General features: G+C 50.0%; 1 long non-coding RNA gene across 1 annotated transcript in view; it reads left to right on the top strand.

Moving 5' to 3' along the window:
* The window catches only part of LOC105879696 (uncharacterized), a 79,222-nt gene that overhangs the window by 7,770 nt on the left and 54,809 nt on the right, over nucleotides 1-16,643 (top strand). The gene's annotated exons all lie outside the window — the stretch shown is intronic.

Below are 16,643 nucleotides of genomic sequence, written 5' to 3'. Positions count from 1 at the left end.
CTTTTTGTTTTTGTCAATCTTCTCAGAAGTTTATAGATTTTAATGTGATTTCAAAACACCAGCTTTTTGTTAATTGATTTTCTCTATTATTTTTCTGTTTCCAATGTTAATGATTTCTGTTCTTATCTTCTGCTTTCTTTGGGTTTATTTCACTTTTTCCCTAGGTTCTTTTTTTTTTTTTTTTGAGACAGAGTCTCGCTTTGTTGCCCAGGCTAGAGTGAGTGCCGTGGCGTCAGCCTAGCTCACAGCAACCTCAAACTCCTGGGCTCGAGTGATCCTTCTGCCTCAGCCTCCCGGGTAGCTGGGACTACAGGCATGCGCCACCATGCCCGGCTAAGGCTAATTTTTTATATATATATCAGTTGGCCAATTAATTTCTTTCTATTTATAGTAGAGACGGGGTCTCGCTCTTGCTCAGGCTGGTTTTGAACTCCTGACCTTGAGCAATCCGCCCGCCTCGGCCTCCCAAGAGCTAGGATTACAGGCGTGAGCCACAGCGCCGGGCCTTTCCCTAGGTTCTTGAGATGGTAGCTTAGATTATTATTTGAGAGTTTTACTCTTTTCTCATGTAAACAAATATCCCTCTCAACATTGCTTACCTGTGTCCACAAATTTTGTTATATTGTATTTTCATTTTCATTCGGTTCAATGTATTTTTAATTTCCTTTGAGACTTCCTCTTTGACCCATGATTTTTAAGAAGTATGTTATTTAGTTTCCAAATATTTAGAGATTTTCCTGTTTTCTTTCTGTCATTGATTTCTACTTTGATTCCACTGTAGTCAGAGAACACACTCTGTATGATTTATATTTATTAAAGTTTGTTTTATGGCATAGGAGGTAGTCTATTTGGGTATATATTTTTGTGGGCACTCTTTCAGAATGTGTTTCCTCCTGATGTTGGGTGGAGTGTTCTATAAATGTCAATTAAATCCTATTAGTTGATGATATTATTGATTTTTTTCTACATCTTTGCTGATTTTCTGGCTAGTTGTTTTATCAATTGTTGAGAGAAGGTGTTAATATCTCTAACTATGATTGTGTATTTGCCTACTTCTCCTTTTAGTTCAAGCAGTTTTTGCTGCACATATTTTATAGCTCTGTCATTTGCTTCATACACATTTAGGATTGCTATGTCTTCTTGGTAAATTGACCCTTTAATATTTATGTGGTGTTCCTTTCTGTCTCTGGTAATTATTTTCTCTCTGAAGTCTATCTTATCCAATATTAATATATAAGATATATTGCATTTTGGGGTTAATGTTTGCAGGATATTTATCCATACTTTTACTTTCAAGCTACCTATATTGTTATATTTGATGAGAGTTTCTTATAGAGAGCATATTTGGGCCACTCTGCCAATCTCTTGTCTTTTAATTGATGTATTTAGACTACTTACATTTAATTTAATTATTTATGTTAGGGCTTGAGTTTGCCATTTTATTGTTCATGTTTGTTCTTTCTGTTTTTCATTTTTCTGTTTTCTTTTTTCTGCCTTTCTGTGGGTTACTTGAACAATTTTTAGAATTCCATTTAATTTATCTATAGTGTTTTTTAGTATATCTCTTTGTATAGCTTTTTAAGTGATTGATGTGAATATTACACTATATATACATAATTTATAACAGTCTACTAAACATTTCACCAGTTCGAGTGAGTGCAGAAACCTTTCTTCCCTTTATGTTCTTTCACCCATTCCCTTTACAATATAATTGTCGTAAATATTTCTTCTATGTACATTTAGAAACATATAAAATAGGGTTATAATTTTTGAATCAATCATCAGCCATAATTTAGAAAATTCAAGAGAAGAAAAACATATTGCATTTACCCATATTTTACTCTCTCTTGTTTATTTTTCCTTCCTAGTATTTCAAATTTCCTCCTTTTATCATTTCCTTTCTGTTTAGAGAACTTCCTTTAGCCATTCTTTTAAAGGAAGTATGCTGGTGACAAATTCTCTTAGTTTTCCTGCATCTAAGAATGGCTTGATTTCCCTTGATCCCTGAAGGATATTTTTGCTACTGAATTTTTGATGCAGAATTTTGGGTTGACAGTTCTATTCTTACTGCAATAGAAAAATGTGGTGCTACTTCCTTCTGGCCTTCATCTCTTCTGATGAGAAATCCAAGATCATTCGAATTGTTTTTTACACATAGGTAAAGTATTGTTTCTTTCACTGCTTTCAATATTTTCTTTTTTTTTTTTTTTTTTAGTTTTCAGAAATTGACTATGATGTGTCTTGGTGTAGATTTTTTGGGTTTTATTTTGTTTGTGGTTTGCTGAGCTTGTTGACTCTGTAGGTTTATGTCTTTTGCCAAATTTGCCAGTTTTCCGCCCTCGTATCTTTGAGAGATTTTTCAGCCCAATTCTCTTTCTTCTCTTCTTCTGGGTCTCCAATGTTAGATATTTTATTACAGTTCTAGAGGGCCTTGAAGTTCTGTTCAATTTTTTAAAGTCTATTTCCTCTCTGTTGTTCATATTAGGTAACTTATATTATTCTATCTTCAAGTTCACTTAATCTTTCCTCTGTCTTCTCTTTTCTGTGGTTGAACCCATCCATTGAGTTCTTTAATTCTATTTGTTATATTTTTCAGTTCTAAAGTTTTCAGTTGGTTCTCTTTTATATCTCCTTTATCCAAAGATAAATACTTTCTTTGCTGAGACTTTCTATTTATTCATTTGTTTCAAGTATGTTTGTAATTGCTCTTGGAAGCATTTTTACAATGGCTGCTTTAAAATTTTTGAGTGATTTTTCAGCCCTTTGTCAGGGTTTCTTTATCAGGTAATTCTAATATCTCTGTCATATCAGTGTTGGCATGCATTGATTGTCTTTTTTTCATTCAAGTTGAGATACTCCTATATCTCAACTTGAGATATAGGTATATTGAGATATACCTATAATACCAGCTACTTGGGAGGCTGCAGTGGGAGAACTGCCTGACCCCAGGAGTTCAAGGTTACATTGACCACACCCACTGCAGTCCAGCCTGGGCAACAGAGCAAGAGCCTGTCTCTGAAAAAACTTTAGCATTAAAATGTTTATCAGGATTTTTGAGGTTTTTGGAGCCCTCTAAATTTTAAACCTGAGGCAAATGCATCATTTCCCTCACCCTCTTCCTGGCCCTGGTTCAAGTGGCCTTTGAAATTACCCAGCCTGGCGTGACAGCAGCCCTCTGGCTGGGGACATGTGTGTTTGTGATGAGTCCAGCTGCCCACATGCTGGTCAGGAGGCCACCCCTTCTGATGCTCTGCCCGAGGGCTGTGGTCATAGCAGCCTTGTTAGAGGAGGGCTTGGGGCTACATTCCCAGCTTTTTCAAGGGTGGAAGGCAGGCATGTGGGGCTGGCACAGGGATATCCCCTCCCTCTGGCTGCAATGAGACCCGAACTTCAAAAAATCCTCTGCCAAAACAATTTTGCAACACAAATTGCTGAAACTTCATAAGTAGAATAGAAACAAATACTTAGCAAATTGATCACCTGGTAAATTGGTCATTTGGATATTGATTTTCTTTCTTTTTTTTATTTTAGCATATTATGGGGGTGCAAGTGTTAAGGTTACTTATATTGCCCATGCCCCCCACCCCCCTCGAGTAAGAGCTTCAAGCATGTCCATCCCCCAAACGTTGCACATCTTACTCGTTGTGGTTGTATATACCCATCCCCATTTCCCCCCTCCCACCCTCCCGACACTGGATAAATATTACTCCTATATGTCTACTTAGGTGTTGATCCGTTAATACCAATTTGCTGGTGAGTACATGTGGTGCTTGTTTTTCCATTCTTGAGATACTTCACTTAGTAGAATGGGTTCCAGCTGTATCCAGGAATATACAAGAGGTGCTATATCGCCATTGGGAATTGATTTTCTATGCATTTAAGTGTCCCTAGAGAGGACATTGTAGCCAGAGGCCTGAGGACATCTTTGGGGACTTCCCTGCCCTCAAAACCATGCCCTTCCTGAGCCTTCCTCATTTTGCCCACACCCTGACATATAGGCAGGAGGTAATTTCAGAATGCCGAATTTGCTTGTGAAGGAAATGAAGGGGACAAAGTGACAGTAACTGAGAAGCAGGGGGGTCAGGGAAGGACTCTCCAAGGAGGTGACGCTGAGCTGGAATAGGAGGCAGCCACAAGAAGCACATTCCCAGCAGAGGGAGCAGCAGGTGTGAGGGGAAGGGTGGAGGTTGTGGGGGGGGGGGACCACACCTGCTCGGAACTCTGCCTCGGCCACTTCTGAGCTGTGTGCCCTTAGCTGGGGTGTGTGGCCTTTTGGAGCCTCGCTTTTCTCATCTGTAAAATGAGGATAATAATACCCTCTTCTAAGGGCTGATGTGGGGAGAAAAGAGTTATCAGCCAAGCATGGCCTGTTGTTCGTTTCTTAATTCATGCAATCAACAAATATTGAGCTCTCCTACTGAGCATGAGGTTGCATTCTAGTCACTGAACAAAACAGGCAGAAATCTCTGCCCCTGTGGAGTTTAGTGGGAAAGACAAACAATGAATAAAATAACTAGGAAAATATATGACATGTCAGGTGTGAATTCGTGAAGGGGGCAGTGAATCCGGGGAGGGCGAGCTGCTGAGGGGCTGTAAGCTCCAATAGGGTGGTCAGGGAAAGCCTCGAGAAACAGGTGACATGTGAGTGGAGATCTGAGGGAGGCAAGGGGGTAAGAGTATGACAGGGTGGACAGACAGCAAGGGCAAAGGGCCTGGGGCAGGAATGTGCCTGGCGAGATTGAAGGAGGGCGATGTGATGGGAGCAGAATGAGTGGGGGTTGGGGGAAGGAGAAATGAGCTCAGAAAGGCTGTTGCATGGGCTTTTTCTCAGAGTGAGGTGGGAGCAGAGGAGCGACATCATCTGCCTTAGGGTTTAACTTCTCAGTCTGGCTGCTGTGCTGAGCAGGCACTGCAGAGGGCCAGGGGTGGTTAGGAGCCGGGAGACAGCGAGGAGGCAGCTGCCGCGAGTCAGGTGAGATGCTGCGGGCTTGGACCAGGGTGGCGGAGGAAGTGGTGAGAAGTCGAGTTCTGGATTTATCTTGAAGGTAGATCCGATAGGATTTGCTAATGAATCAGATGTGGGGCATGAGAGACCCTCGAGGGAGTGAACTTGTCCAGCCCTTGGGATCCTGGAAACCCCCTGCAATAGGTTTTTATGGCCCTGATGGTGACACTTGTCCCCATGCTGTGGAGATCAGCCACCAAACAGGAATTGTGGTAACAAGAGGCTCTAATTGCTTCGGGTGTTTACATCAAAGGAAAACCCAGCTCTTTTTATAAAAAATACATTAGAAGGAGCTGCTCGGTGGGAACAGCAGGCAGAGCTAGAGAGCGAGGAGCATGCGGGCCTCTCAGTGCCTCTCTGGTGCCAGGGAGGGAACGAGCTGGGGACTGCCTGACACAGCCCGCAGCCCTCCACGGGGCCAGAGTGGGACACAAATTGGAAACAGGGCAGGGGCTTCACCCAAATGGCTTCTTCAGGGCTGGCGCCCTCGGCTGCTGGGACTACAGGCTGCTGCAGTCACAGCTGCCCCTCACAGCCACACTGTCTAGGATCTGCCCTGGACCACTGGGCCCTGCTCTGCCCAAGGGTTGGCCCTTCCCAGGGCAGCCACGGCCAACCAGGATGCAAGGTGGGGCTGGCAGCAGCCCTGTTGCAACCACACTGCAGGCCAGCTTCTCCTCTGGCGGCATCCCGCCTTCCTGCCTTCCTCATGGAGTGAGCTTCTGAGAACGCCCCTACCCCGTCACTTAACCCTGTCTCAGAATCTGTTTCCAGGGCACCAGATCTAAGACAGCGGGGGTGCATGGTTTCTGCCATGTCCACACGGAGGTCGCCAGGGCAATTCTTTCTTGACTGGTCCGAGACTGAGTCCATCACCCTCCCTGGCCCCGCTCTGGCCTTTCTCATCCCAGGAATGGCGGTATCCCCCACCTGGGTGCCTAAGCCAGCGGTGGCTGTTGTCTAGAGACATTGGTTCCTTGCCACGTGGGCCTCTTCATGGGAAGCTCACAACGTGGCAGCTGGCTTCTGTCACCTGAGCACTGAGAAAGCGAGAGAGACAAGAGAAGGCCAGAAACAGGGGCGCTGGAGTCTCTAGCCTCATCTTGGAAGTGACATCCCGTCACTTTTGCAATGTCCTACTCATTAGAAGTGAGTGACTGGGCCTAGCTCACATTCAAGGGGGCGGAGGACCACATAAGGGCACAACACCAGGCAGCGGGTTATGGAGTCCCTCTTGGAGGCTGCCCGCCGCGCCCACGTTCCACCCTCGCCCACCCGCAGGTAGCGCCTAGGCCACCGTTGTACTCGGGGACCCGCCCCCGGCCCATCTGATTGGCCCAGGCGGTATACCGGACAGTGAGCTGGGCCAATCAGACTTTGGAATGCTGCGGCTCCGAGCTGGAGTAGGGACTCGAGCGGGAGCCGGGCGGCGTCCGCGTCGCTCCACGGGGGAGCGGGAAAGCCAGTTGGCTGCGAGGCGCGGGAAGCTGACGGGGGCGCGGACAGGGAGCATGCGCTGGCGTCCCGAGGGGCGGGGACTCCGCGAGAAGCGGGTCTGGCCCTGGCCCGCGAGGAGGCTCCACTGGGCGCCGGCCGTGTCCCCTGAGAGATGCTGTGTCCCCACAGGAAGCCGCTCCTTTTTCTCGGCATCCTCTTTCCCTGTCAGCTGTTTGAGGAGATTTTCCCTCTAGCAAACGCAGAGCCTTGGGAGGGAGCCGTAGTCTCTGTTTCCTTTCTGTGCTTCCCCTTACTCTTCAGCAAGTCTTTTTGGGAAACGTCAGCCCCTCGCTGGCCCAGAGAAGGGACAGGGAGGCTGGCATTTGTTGGTCGCGCACTGGGCTGTTCATGGGCATTCTCTCAGAGGATGAGGGAGGGCTGGCGTTACCCCATTTCACAGGAATGCAAAGTGAGGCTGAGCTCAGAGAGGTCGAGGGACTGGTTCCAGGTGGCTCAGCTGGGACGCACTCCCAGGCTGGCCTGACTCTGAAGCCTGGGTCCCTTTGTTCCGCCAGACACCAGCACCACCACCCCGGGCCCTTGTCCATGGTGGAGCCTGAGGGTCGCAGGGGCACACAGAAGCCTTGTCACTGCTTAAGGGGATTGTCTTCTGCCCCTGCTCCCTGTAACGGCCACAGGCTGCGCTGTGATGAAGGAAAGCAGTCCCGCACGGGGGCTCCCAGCTTCCTGGAGCGCCACTGCCCCCACCTCCAGAATTTGGTGTCATTCTTTTCTCCCGTCCAGCAATGCCTCGCTTCACGTGCTCTTTAAGAGTAATAAAATAGGCTTCTAGAAAGTTCTTCCTCGCATCTACTTCACATCCCTCATGATGCAATTAAGATCCCAGACAACACTGCTGGGTCAAGGAGGAGAATGTGCTGGCCATGGAGTCGTACAGAATTGAGTCCACACCCGTTGTCACCTATAGGCTGTGGGACTGTGGTGAAAGATTGGGCCTCTCTGAGTCTCACTTTTCCTAACTGTAAAATGGGAATATAAATCTTACCCTACGGAGTTTTTTGTAAGAATTAAATAAGTAAAAGTGAAGTGTTTAGACTCACGCTTAGCACATAAGAGCCTAATTCATTGTAGTTGCTTTTGCTATTTATTATTGTAGTGTCTTTTGTCCTGGGAGTTCCAGGTAGGAGGGAGACTTTAAATGCCCGTCTCACCAGGGCTCGGTGTTCTCGGTCTGGCGGCTACAGCCTAACACACCCCGGAGCCATTTGAAATGCCTCCTCAGCAAGGCGGGCCTCTCTCCGGGAATTCCAGGGCAGGATCACTAGCTATGAGACCTCCTCTTGTTGCTAGATGCAGAGAAAACAAATATTGTTTTAGAGACATTAATAATTGAGAGGTTTTCAGCAGAGAACCGGCCAGCATTAGGGGAGTTGAAAATTAAGACTAAGACACTACCTCAAGCCGATTTCCCGATGAATAATTCATGGGGCAGATTCCCATGAAGACCTAGAAGAGAAAATACCTTCTGTGTCCATCCTCCCCACCACTGCCACCAGCCCCGTCACCTTGATTTTTTCCTGACTCTTCCACGGGGAAGGGGACATCTGGGGAGTAGTAAGAGCCAGCACCAGGGCAGAAGTCTGACTCGAGTTTTTGTTGCCGTTTTGCCCATGTGTTGCTGCGTGATCACTGGTAAATTCTATGCCTCTCTGAGTATGAGTCTGCCACCTTTCAACTGACTGAGACTCTTTGAGAGCCAAGTGATGGAAGGGACCTTGAGCAGACACTGAGGCCTTGGCTTCGTGGGAGAACTATGTCCCAAAGCATTTTTAGGCTGGCGGTCCGTTCCATTTTCAGACCTCCCTCTTTCCTTACGTCAGCACACACTCATTGCTTCCTGCTCTGTGCTGAGGCACTGGGGTGTGTCCTGCCAGAGGAGAGAACGGTGAAGGAAAAGGACAATTACCATCGGGGGTGACTTGGACAAAAATATGAATGAGCAGGTGGTCCAGCAAGAGTAAGGGGAATGGGCATCTAAATTCAGTGGGAGGTGTAATCAGGGAAGGCTTTCTGGTGGAGGGGACACCTGCATTGAGTCTTACAGAGAGAGGTAAGCAAAAAGAGAAGGGAATAGAGGTGTTTCAGGTAGAGAGAACAGTGTGTAAAAAGCCCCAGTGGAGAGAGAAGGACAGGGACTATTAATATATGGGAACGGGGAACATGTGTGCTGGGTCTCAGAAGGCCTTAAAGTCAAGTTAAGGCATTTGCATTTGGACCCTACCCTGAGAGCAATGGGGAGCCACTGGAGGTTTAAGCAGCCTCAGATTTGTTTAGAAAGATCGTGGGACTGCTGTGTGGAGGGAGAACTTGGTAGTTCTTGTTTTCTGGTGTAATCCTCAGGACGCTGTGGTTGTGTGTCACCCTGTTTTATAACATCACCATGTTTCTGAGGCCCATCCAGTCTCAAGCTGCCCTCGCGTGTCTGTTTGTTCATTACATCTGTTTTCTGGAGGCGACAGGAGTGAGCATGTGGGTGGCTTCCGCGCAGGACACCCTCCCCTGCCACCTCTTTTGTGGAGTTGCCAGCTCAACCTGATCCTGCCAATCAGGGGTAAGAGGTCAGTGAGTCTCCATGGGAACCAGCTTCACAGGCCAGACTTATTAGAGGGGAGGTCTCAGACTGGTGGCCCCTGGGATAAATCTAAACATATAGACATGTTTTGTTGGAACAGTGTTTTGTTAAGAAAAACAAATGGGAAATAATCATCACCATGGACCTATTGTGTCCCCCCTCAAATTCAAATGTTGCAGCCCTAACCCCCAATGCGACGGTATTCGGAGGTGGGGACTGACCTCCCCATTGTGACTGCGTGCGTCTGGTGTGGAAGCAGAGCCTGTCTTCTCCCCCCACCCCCCACACTGGATGAGGTGCCCCCACGCAGTGCTCCTGCCTCCTTGGAGCTGCACCTTCCCGCTCACTGCTCTGCTTCCCTGCCCGCTTCTCCCTCTAGATCAAGGCTGTAATTCCAAGGCCTCTGGGCCAAGCACACATGAGACTCAGCTCCAGCTGCTCACTGCCAGGCGGGAATGGGACCCAGATCTCAGGAGCTGGCGGTATGGATCCTTAAGTGACATCTCCTATGGGCTGTTGCTTTTGGATTTACGGCCCAGGCCTGGGGGCAGAAATGGCATCTGATTCTTACTTAGTTCTCCACCATCCGGGACACCGGGCCATGCACCCGGTGAACGCTGAATGAATGAATGAGCTCAATTCCTTCGTTGCTTTTCAAGTTCTCATTTCTTCATTCAACTAACATTCCACTCCATCTTCTTTGGCAGGCAAATAATTGCCTTTGAGGAGATTCGTGTCAGTGTGGGAGCCACGGTAACAATGGCCACCATTGGTTGCCTGCTATGTGCACTGAGCCAAGTGCTTTGTGCAAGTGATCCCGTTTGCTCCTCACAGCCCTAGGAGGTGCCTTGTGATCCCCGTTTTTATAAACAATGACATTGAGGATTAGAAAAATTGGTTAAGACGCATGTTCCAGGGCACACGCTGGTATGTGTCAGATCCGAGACTCGAGTCTGGGGATTCTGAACCCAAAGGCTGTTCTGTTGCCCACTGGAATGGAATGAGGCCACCCTGTGCTCACGTGGGTTAATGTGACGTGTATGTGAAGGGTTTGCATCAGAGAAAGGGATTCTGGGTGGGTTTTCAAAAACCACAGCTAACAATTTATTGAGGAGAGCAGTTGGCTCTAGGGACTCCTAGTGGACCTAAAAGATAGGTCTGTTGACAGTCACTTTCACGACCTTTGGAACTCATCAAGGTGGCATACTTGGGTGTGTGCATGTGATAAGTCCAATCTCCATTGGCTCTCATTTAATCACACTTTGTGTGTTAAGAACTAACTTTACAATCAAAATTTGACTAGTTTCCATTGGATAGCCTTGGCAATTCTCAGATTCAGCTCATTCCTTCATTACTCAGCCCCTACTGTGTGCAAGGCATGGTTCTAGATGCTGGGGACACAATGATGCATCTACTGTGAAAGGGGGTGTTTCTGGGGACACCATGGGGGGCAAAGTAGACACAGTCTCTGGCCTTGTGGGTTCAAGGCTCACAGGAGAGGAGACCTTAATCAAAGAATCACACATAGAAATGTGAAGTTACAACTGCAATTAAGTGCCATGGGAGGGAGGGACACGGTGCTCTGAGAGTGTATTCAGGGGGACTGGGTCTAGCCAGGTGGGCAGGGAAGCCTTCGCAGGGAAGTGGCAGGGAGTTGGGCTCTGATGGAAGAGTCGGAAGCAACCAGATGAAAGGGGTGGAGTGTGTGCCGGGCAGGGAGCTGCTGGTGCAATGCTCTGGGGTGAGCAGGTCTGAGGAAATGAGAGTATTGCTGGGAGTGAGAGGAGTGTGGTTTGTGATGAGGCCAGGGTGGTCATTGTCTTAGTCCATTTTGTGTTGCAACAACAGAATGCCTGAGACTGAGTAATTTATAAACAAAAGAGGCTTATTTAGGTCATGGTTTTGCAGGCTTGGTGGTTCAGAGGCATGGCCCTGAATTCTAGCAAGGACTTTCATGCTGTAACATGGTGGAGAAGGGGAAAGGGGAGTGGGCATGTAAAAAGAGACAGAAACTGGAGGGACATCCTGGCTTTGTAAAACCCAAGGGAACTAATCTATTCCCAAAGGAATGAATCGAGCCTTGCTGGAGTGGGAACTCACTCCCGGAGAGTGGCACCAAGCCATCCATGTGCCCCCATGACCCAGCACCTCCCACTAGGCCCCACCTCCTCACACTGCCACACTGGGGATCCGTGTGGAGACAAACAAACCATATCCAATCCATAGCAGTCATCAAAGGCCAGGTCCTTGGTGGTCCTGGTGAGAATTTTTCACTTTACCCTGAGAGCAAGGGAGAGTCATCAGAGCATTATCAGTTAGCTTTGGCTGTGTAACAATTATCCCCAAACATAGTGGCTTAAAATGACCACCTCTTATTTAGCTCAGGAGCCAAGTTCAGCAGTTTGGGCTGGGCTCAGTTGGTGGCTCTTCTGGCCTGGGTCAGCTCCTCTGATCCTAGCTGGGCTTGTCTGTTGTCTGTGGTCAGCTGGCAGGCCGTCTGGGGCTGGCTGGCTTATGATGACCTTGAAAAGGATAGCCGGGGGAACTGGGACCTCGTGTCATGTGTTTTTTCATCATTTGACCTTGTGGTCCCCAACACCCAGGCCATGGACTGGTACCAGTCTGTGGCCTGTTAGGAACGAGGCCACGTAGCAAGAGGTGAGCGGCGAGCGAGTGAGCAAGGGAAGCTTCATCTGTATTTATAGCCACTCCCTAGCCCTCACCATCACCGCCTGAGCTCCCTCCTCCAATGCATGGAAGAATTGTCTTCCATGAAACCAGTCCCTGGTGCCAAAAAGGTTGGGGACCACTGATTAACCAGCTAGCCCAGGCTTATTCTCATGATGGTTGCAGAGGTTGAAGAATGTGGGAGGAGAAGCTGCAGATCTTAAAGCCTGGGCGCAGAACTGCAGAGCATCACTTCTGCCGCTTTCTGTTGGTCAGAGCAAATCACAAGATCATCCCAGGATGGTGGAGAGGAGAGCTGGAGGGAGCTGGGCTCCTGATCACTTTGTGGAGCCACCATACCACCTTGGACTGCCTGGCCAGAGTTGCTGCTGGGGGCTCACAGCTGCCCCTTCTCTGGAGAACTGCTCTTGGCTGGATGGGAGCCATTTCGCCTGGGAGGGTATGTTCTCCCGACCCGGGGTGGAATCCCCTCTGTGGTACAGGTCACACCCCAGAGCTCCCGGTGGGATCAGGCTGAGGCCAGTGTCTTGCTGAGACCATGCCGCTGCTTAGCGCCGTCCCTTCCCCATGCTGCTTGCCTTGCTCTGCTTCTCCTGGCAACATGCCCTCAATCACTCGGCCAGGAATCCCCATCTCAGGTGCTGCTTCTAGGGACCCAACCTAGACACCCTGCTCCTGTCTCCTTGCCCGTGATGAGCCCCTGAAGGAGAATTCGGCAAGCCTCGACTCAGATCTGTCTCTCCCACTGGCTCTAACGGGAAGAAGGGAGATGTCGAGTCGTATGAAGGCAGCGGGAAGGATGAGCTCCTGTCCGGGCGGAGCATGGAGGCCAAGGGAGCGCTCGGGAGGAGAGGCCCCCGATTCATTAAGCTGAATCCTCAAGGTCCGCTGGCCACATCCCTCTTTCCTGCCCTCCCGCTCCAGGCCTGTGCGAAGTCCACGGGCTGCTGGGTTCGCTGGACGGACAGCATTTGTAAGCAACTCTCTGCCCAGCCCAGTTAATAATTCAGGAGCCGGTGCCTGCAGCCAACCCATCATTCCAGCCCCGCTGCCACCCCGAACGCTGAGCTAGTGGACAGGAAAGAAAAAAATCACCGCGCCGGCTTGAAAAATGGTCCTCACTCCAGGTGCTTGCTGGGTGCTCCGTGCAGGAGGGGGAGAGAGCCGGGCTGAGATGTATCTGGGGGGCCCACAGCGAGGGAAGGATGGAGTGGCCCTGGGGCTGGCGGGCATGCACATGGAGCATTATTCCACCTTTGGATCCTGAGCCGCCTTCGTTTTTGGACAGTGGGCTGTGGGCACTGGAGAGCAGGCCTGGGAGGACCCAGCTCTCTTCTTCTGCTGCAGCCATTCATGCATGTGCTTACTCATTCATTCATCCATCTGTGCCATCACTGATGTCACTGACACAGAAGTGGGCATGGGGGGTGCAGAGAGGGCTGGGGAGCGGCTCCTCCCCCCAGGGAGGTGGGCGCTTGCACGCCCGGGCAGGAAGTGAGAGGCGTGCTGCTCGCAGGCCTGAGAGGAGGGACGGCTGAGTAGGGGCTCTGCGTATGGCTGTGGCCTGTTGCCTGGGTATGCTGGGGCCCCAAGTGGCTCAAGCACAGAAGGAGGGTAAAGAGGTTAAGAGTTAAGATCATGGACTCTGGGGCAAGGCTTCCCAGGCTCAAATCCCTGCCCTGCCATTTACTTCCGCAGAGTTAGCCTCTCTGTGCCTCGGTCTCCCCGTATGTAAAATGGCGTTAATAATGGGAGACTGATGCAAAGCACCTGCATGTATGGTTAAAACAAAAAACCCAAAGTGACTGATACAAAGTGCTGGCAACTTTATGGTATCATCAGACGAGGATTTGGAAGTTTCTTATGAAGTTAAACACATCACACTACCCAACAAGCCCACTCCTAGGTATTTATCCAAGTAAAATGAGAAACTTATGCTCACACAAAAACCTGCACATGAATGTCTATAGCAGCTTCATAATCTGCCCAAACTTGAAACAACCCAAATGCCTTCCGGCCAGAGAACCGAGACACTGTGGAACACTACTCAGCAATAGACATAAAAAAAAGGGTGAATCTCAAATGCATCATGCTAAGTGGAGGCAGGCAGACTCAGAAGGCTACATACCATGTGATTCCATGTGTATGACGTTCTGGAAAACTATAGGGTCAGAAAACTGGTTCGTGGTTGCTGAGGTTGGGGGAGGGATTACTAGCAAGGGGTACGAGGGGATTTTGGGAATGACGGAGCTATTTGGTATTCTGACTGTGACAGTGGACACATGACTCTATATGTTTGTAAAAAATCATAAAACTGTACACTATGAAGGTCAATTTTGCCATGTCTAAATTTTGCCAGGCGGAGAGAACCGCACGTGCAAAAGCACCGAGGCTGGAAATCGGGTTAGAATATAAAGCAGGTTTGAGATGGTGCGTGGGAGGAAGTGTCAGGAGGTGAGGCAGGGAAAACATACTGGACCAGTTCGTGAAGAGCCCTGAATGCTGTGCCCAGTGCTTTGGACAGTGGGAAAATATCAGAAGTTTTTAAGCAATTGAGGGATATAAGCAGATTTTTGTTCCAGAAAGATAGCTCTGTTCTTCTGTTTAGAGAACTAGGCATATAGGCATGACCCTGCCCTCAGAAATGTTTTCATTTGCCTTATAGTTTCTTTCTTTTCTTTTCTTTTCTTTTCTTTTTTTTTTTTAAGGAATTTGAATGTGTGGCCAGTATATAAAAACTGGGAGATTTTCCACAGAATTCTGGGCGTCTGTCCTCTCTTTAGATGAGACGCAAGCTCTCCTGTTTCCACAGCCCCAGCCCCAGCTTTTATACTGCATCCCCTGCTGATTTTGACCCCAGAGTTGCAAGTGGATCCCAGGAGAGCAAGGTCAAGGGCGGGGACATTTCTCAATCCTGCTGTGAACACTGTCACCCCTGGGGCACGTCGTAAAGCATTGATGCCCAGTCCAGGTTGCCGGGAGAAGCCTGCACATACATATCCTGTAAATGTCCTTCTCCTCCCCGCCATTGTAGTGTGCAGCTGGGGTTGAGGACGGCTGCTCTAAGGGACGGGGACGGGGATGGGATGGCAGCGGTGGTGGTGGAGAGGTGTGCAGGGACCGATGAGACACAGGGCTCAGGCAGAGTGAGACTCAAAGTGACGTCCAGGGGCCCGGCTTGGACGCCCTTGGTGCCATGATGCCATCTGCTGAGAGGAGACACGGGAGGAAGGGGCGGGCAGGGGACAGCGGTGAACTCAGTTTTGGCCATCGTGCGTCTGAGGAGCCGGCGGCTTCCAGGCTGAGGGCCCCGGTGTGCTTCTGTGAGCTCACCTTTCTCCTCTGGGCTAGGGCAGCAGGGGAAGTGGGAGGGGCAGAGAACGGGGAGATGACATGGCCCAATGTCCCCCAGAGCTGTGCCTGCCGAAGACAGGGGCTCACGTGGTGCCACGGACTGTTTGTGTCCCCCTAAAATTCGTACATTAAAGCCTGTCCCCCCAGTGTGACGGTGTCAGGAGGTGGGAGGGGCCTTCGGGAGGTGGCTGGTGTTGGGGTGGAGCCCCCACGAGTGGGATCAGCGCCCCATACAAGGCCCGTCCGCCTCGCGAGGCTGCGGGCGCAGATGGCTGCGCGTGAGCAAGCGTGCCCTCGCCGGACACCTGATCCGCGGGCTCCTCCATCTCGGTCTTCCCAGCCCCTGGAACTGTGAACCACACGTTTCTGCTGTTTGCGAGCGCTGGTTTACGGCATTTTGCCTCAGCCACCCCACAGGACTAAGATACCCGATGCAGGGGTGTCTGCCCTGGGTCATGGGCCAGGCCCTGCTCAGCAACTCTGCCTGGAGGGAGTCGGGGAGAATGTGCTCAAAAGAGGTGCTCGTGGCTGAGAGGAGACTCACCAGGCCAGACACGTGGCGCCCTCGCACCCAGAACCAGTCACCCCTTCCTCAACTGCCAACCCCTCTGCTGGGACATCTCGCCTCCTAGCAGATGCCATGGCTGTGCCTTTTCTTGTTTTTTGCCAATAACCTTTTCTCAATGATCCTCTCGGTGCCTGTGAGTGAAGACAGAAACCACTGTGCCCATTTTAACAGATAAGCAAGGAAAGGGGAACAAAAGCATTTCTTTCGTGCCTATCACTTGCTAGTCCCTGGTATATATATTCATGTAATCCGCATAACCATCCTGTGTATGAAATAGGGGTTGCTGCCCCCCATTTTCCAGATGAGGAAACTGAGGCTCTGAAAGTGTTAAGTGCCTTGCCCAGATGGCCAGCTCAGGAGTGGTAGAGTGGGTACCCGAACCGTGTTCGTGCCCCCCACCCCGCGCCCGGCCCCCCCGAGACCCAGGCCGGGATTGCACACACAGACCACACACAGATGGCCTCTCCAGACACCTTTATTGTCTTCGGTGCCCCCTCTGCTTTCCTTCTGGTTCCTAGTGGATGTCTTCACGGCCGTCTCTGGCCCTTCCCCTTTGCAGGCCCACTCACTGCCCCGAGTCCGTGGGATCAGCCAGGGAGGGGCTTCATGTCCTGAGAAAGGAGGGGCAGAGACTGCGGCCCTTCCATCCACCTAGGGATGTTGGCCGAATGGCCCAGAGCTTCCCCGTCGCGGCTCTTCCTGGCTGGGCGGGCTCTGTCACCATTAAGCACTTACCATGGCATCGTCCTGCCACAGGAAGCACTGTCTCAACCCTCTGAACAAAGCACGCTCCTGGCAGCCCTTCTTGTCTCTCCGCCGCCTCTGACCCACACGGAGACATGAGCGGGGGCGTCAGGGAGCCTTTGCTCCTGGGAAGGTTCTGGGTGGAAGCTGCCCAGAGACGGTGCTCAAAAAGGAAGCGTTCAAAGCTCCCCTGG

Source organism: Microcebus murinus, chromosome 19, assembly GCF_040939455.1.
Source record: "Microcebus murinus isolate Inina chromosome 19, M.murinus_Inina_mat1.0, whole genome shotgun sequence".
Taxonomy (NCBI): domain Eukaryota; kingdom Metazoa; phylum Chordata; class Mammalia; order Primates; family Cheirogaleidae; genus Microcebus; species Microcebus murinus.
The sequence above is the reverse complement of the archived record's forward strand: the minus strand, read 5'-3'. Positions and strand labels throughout refer to the sequence as shown.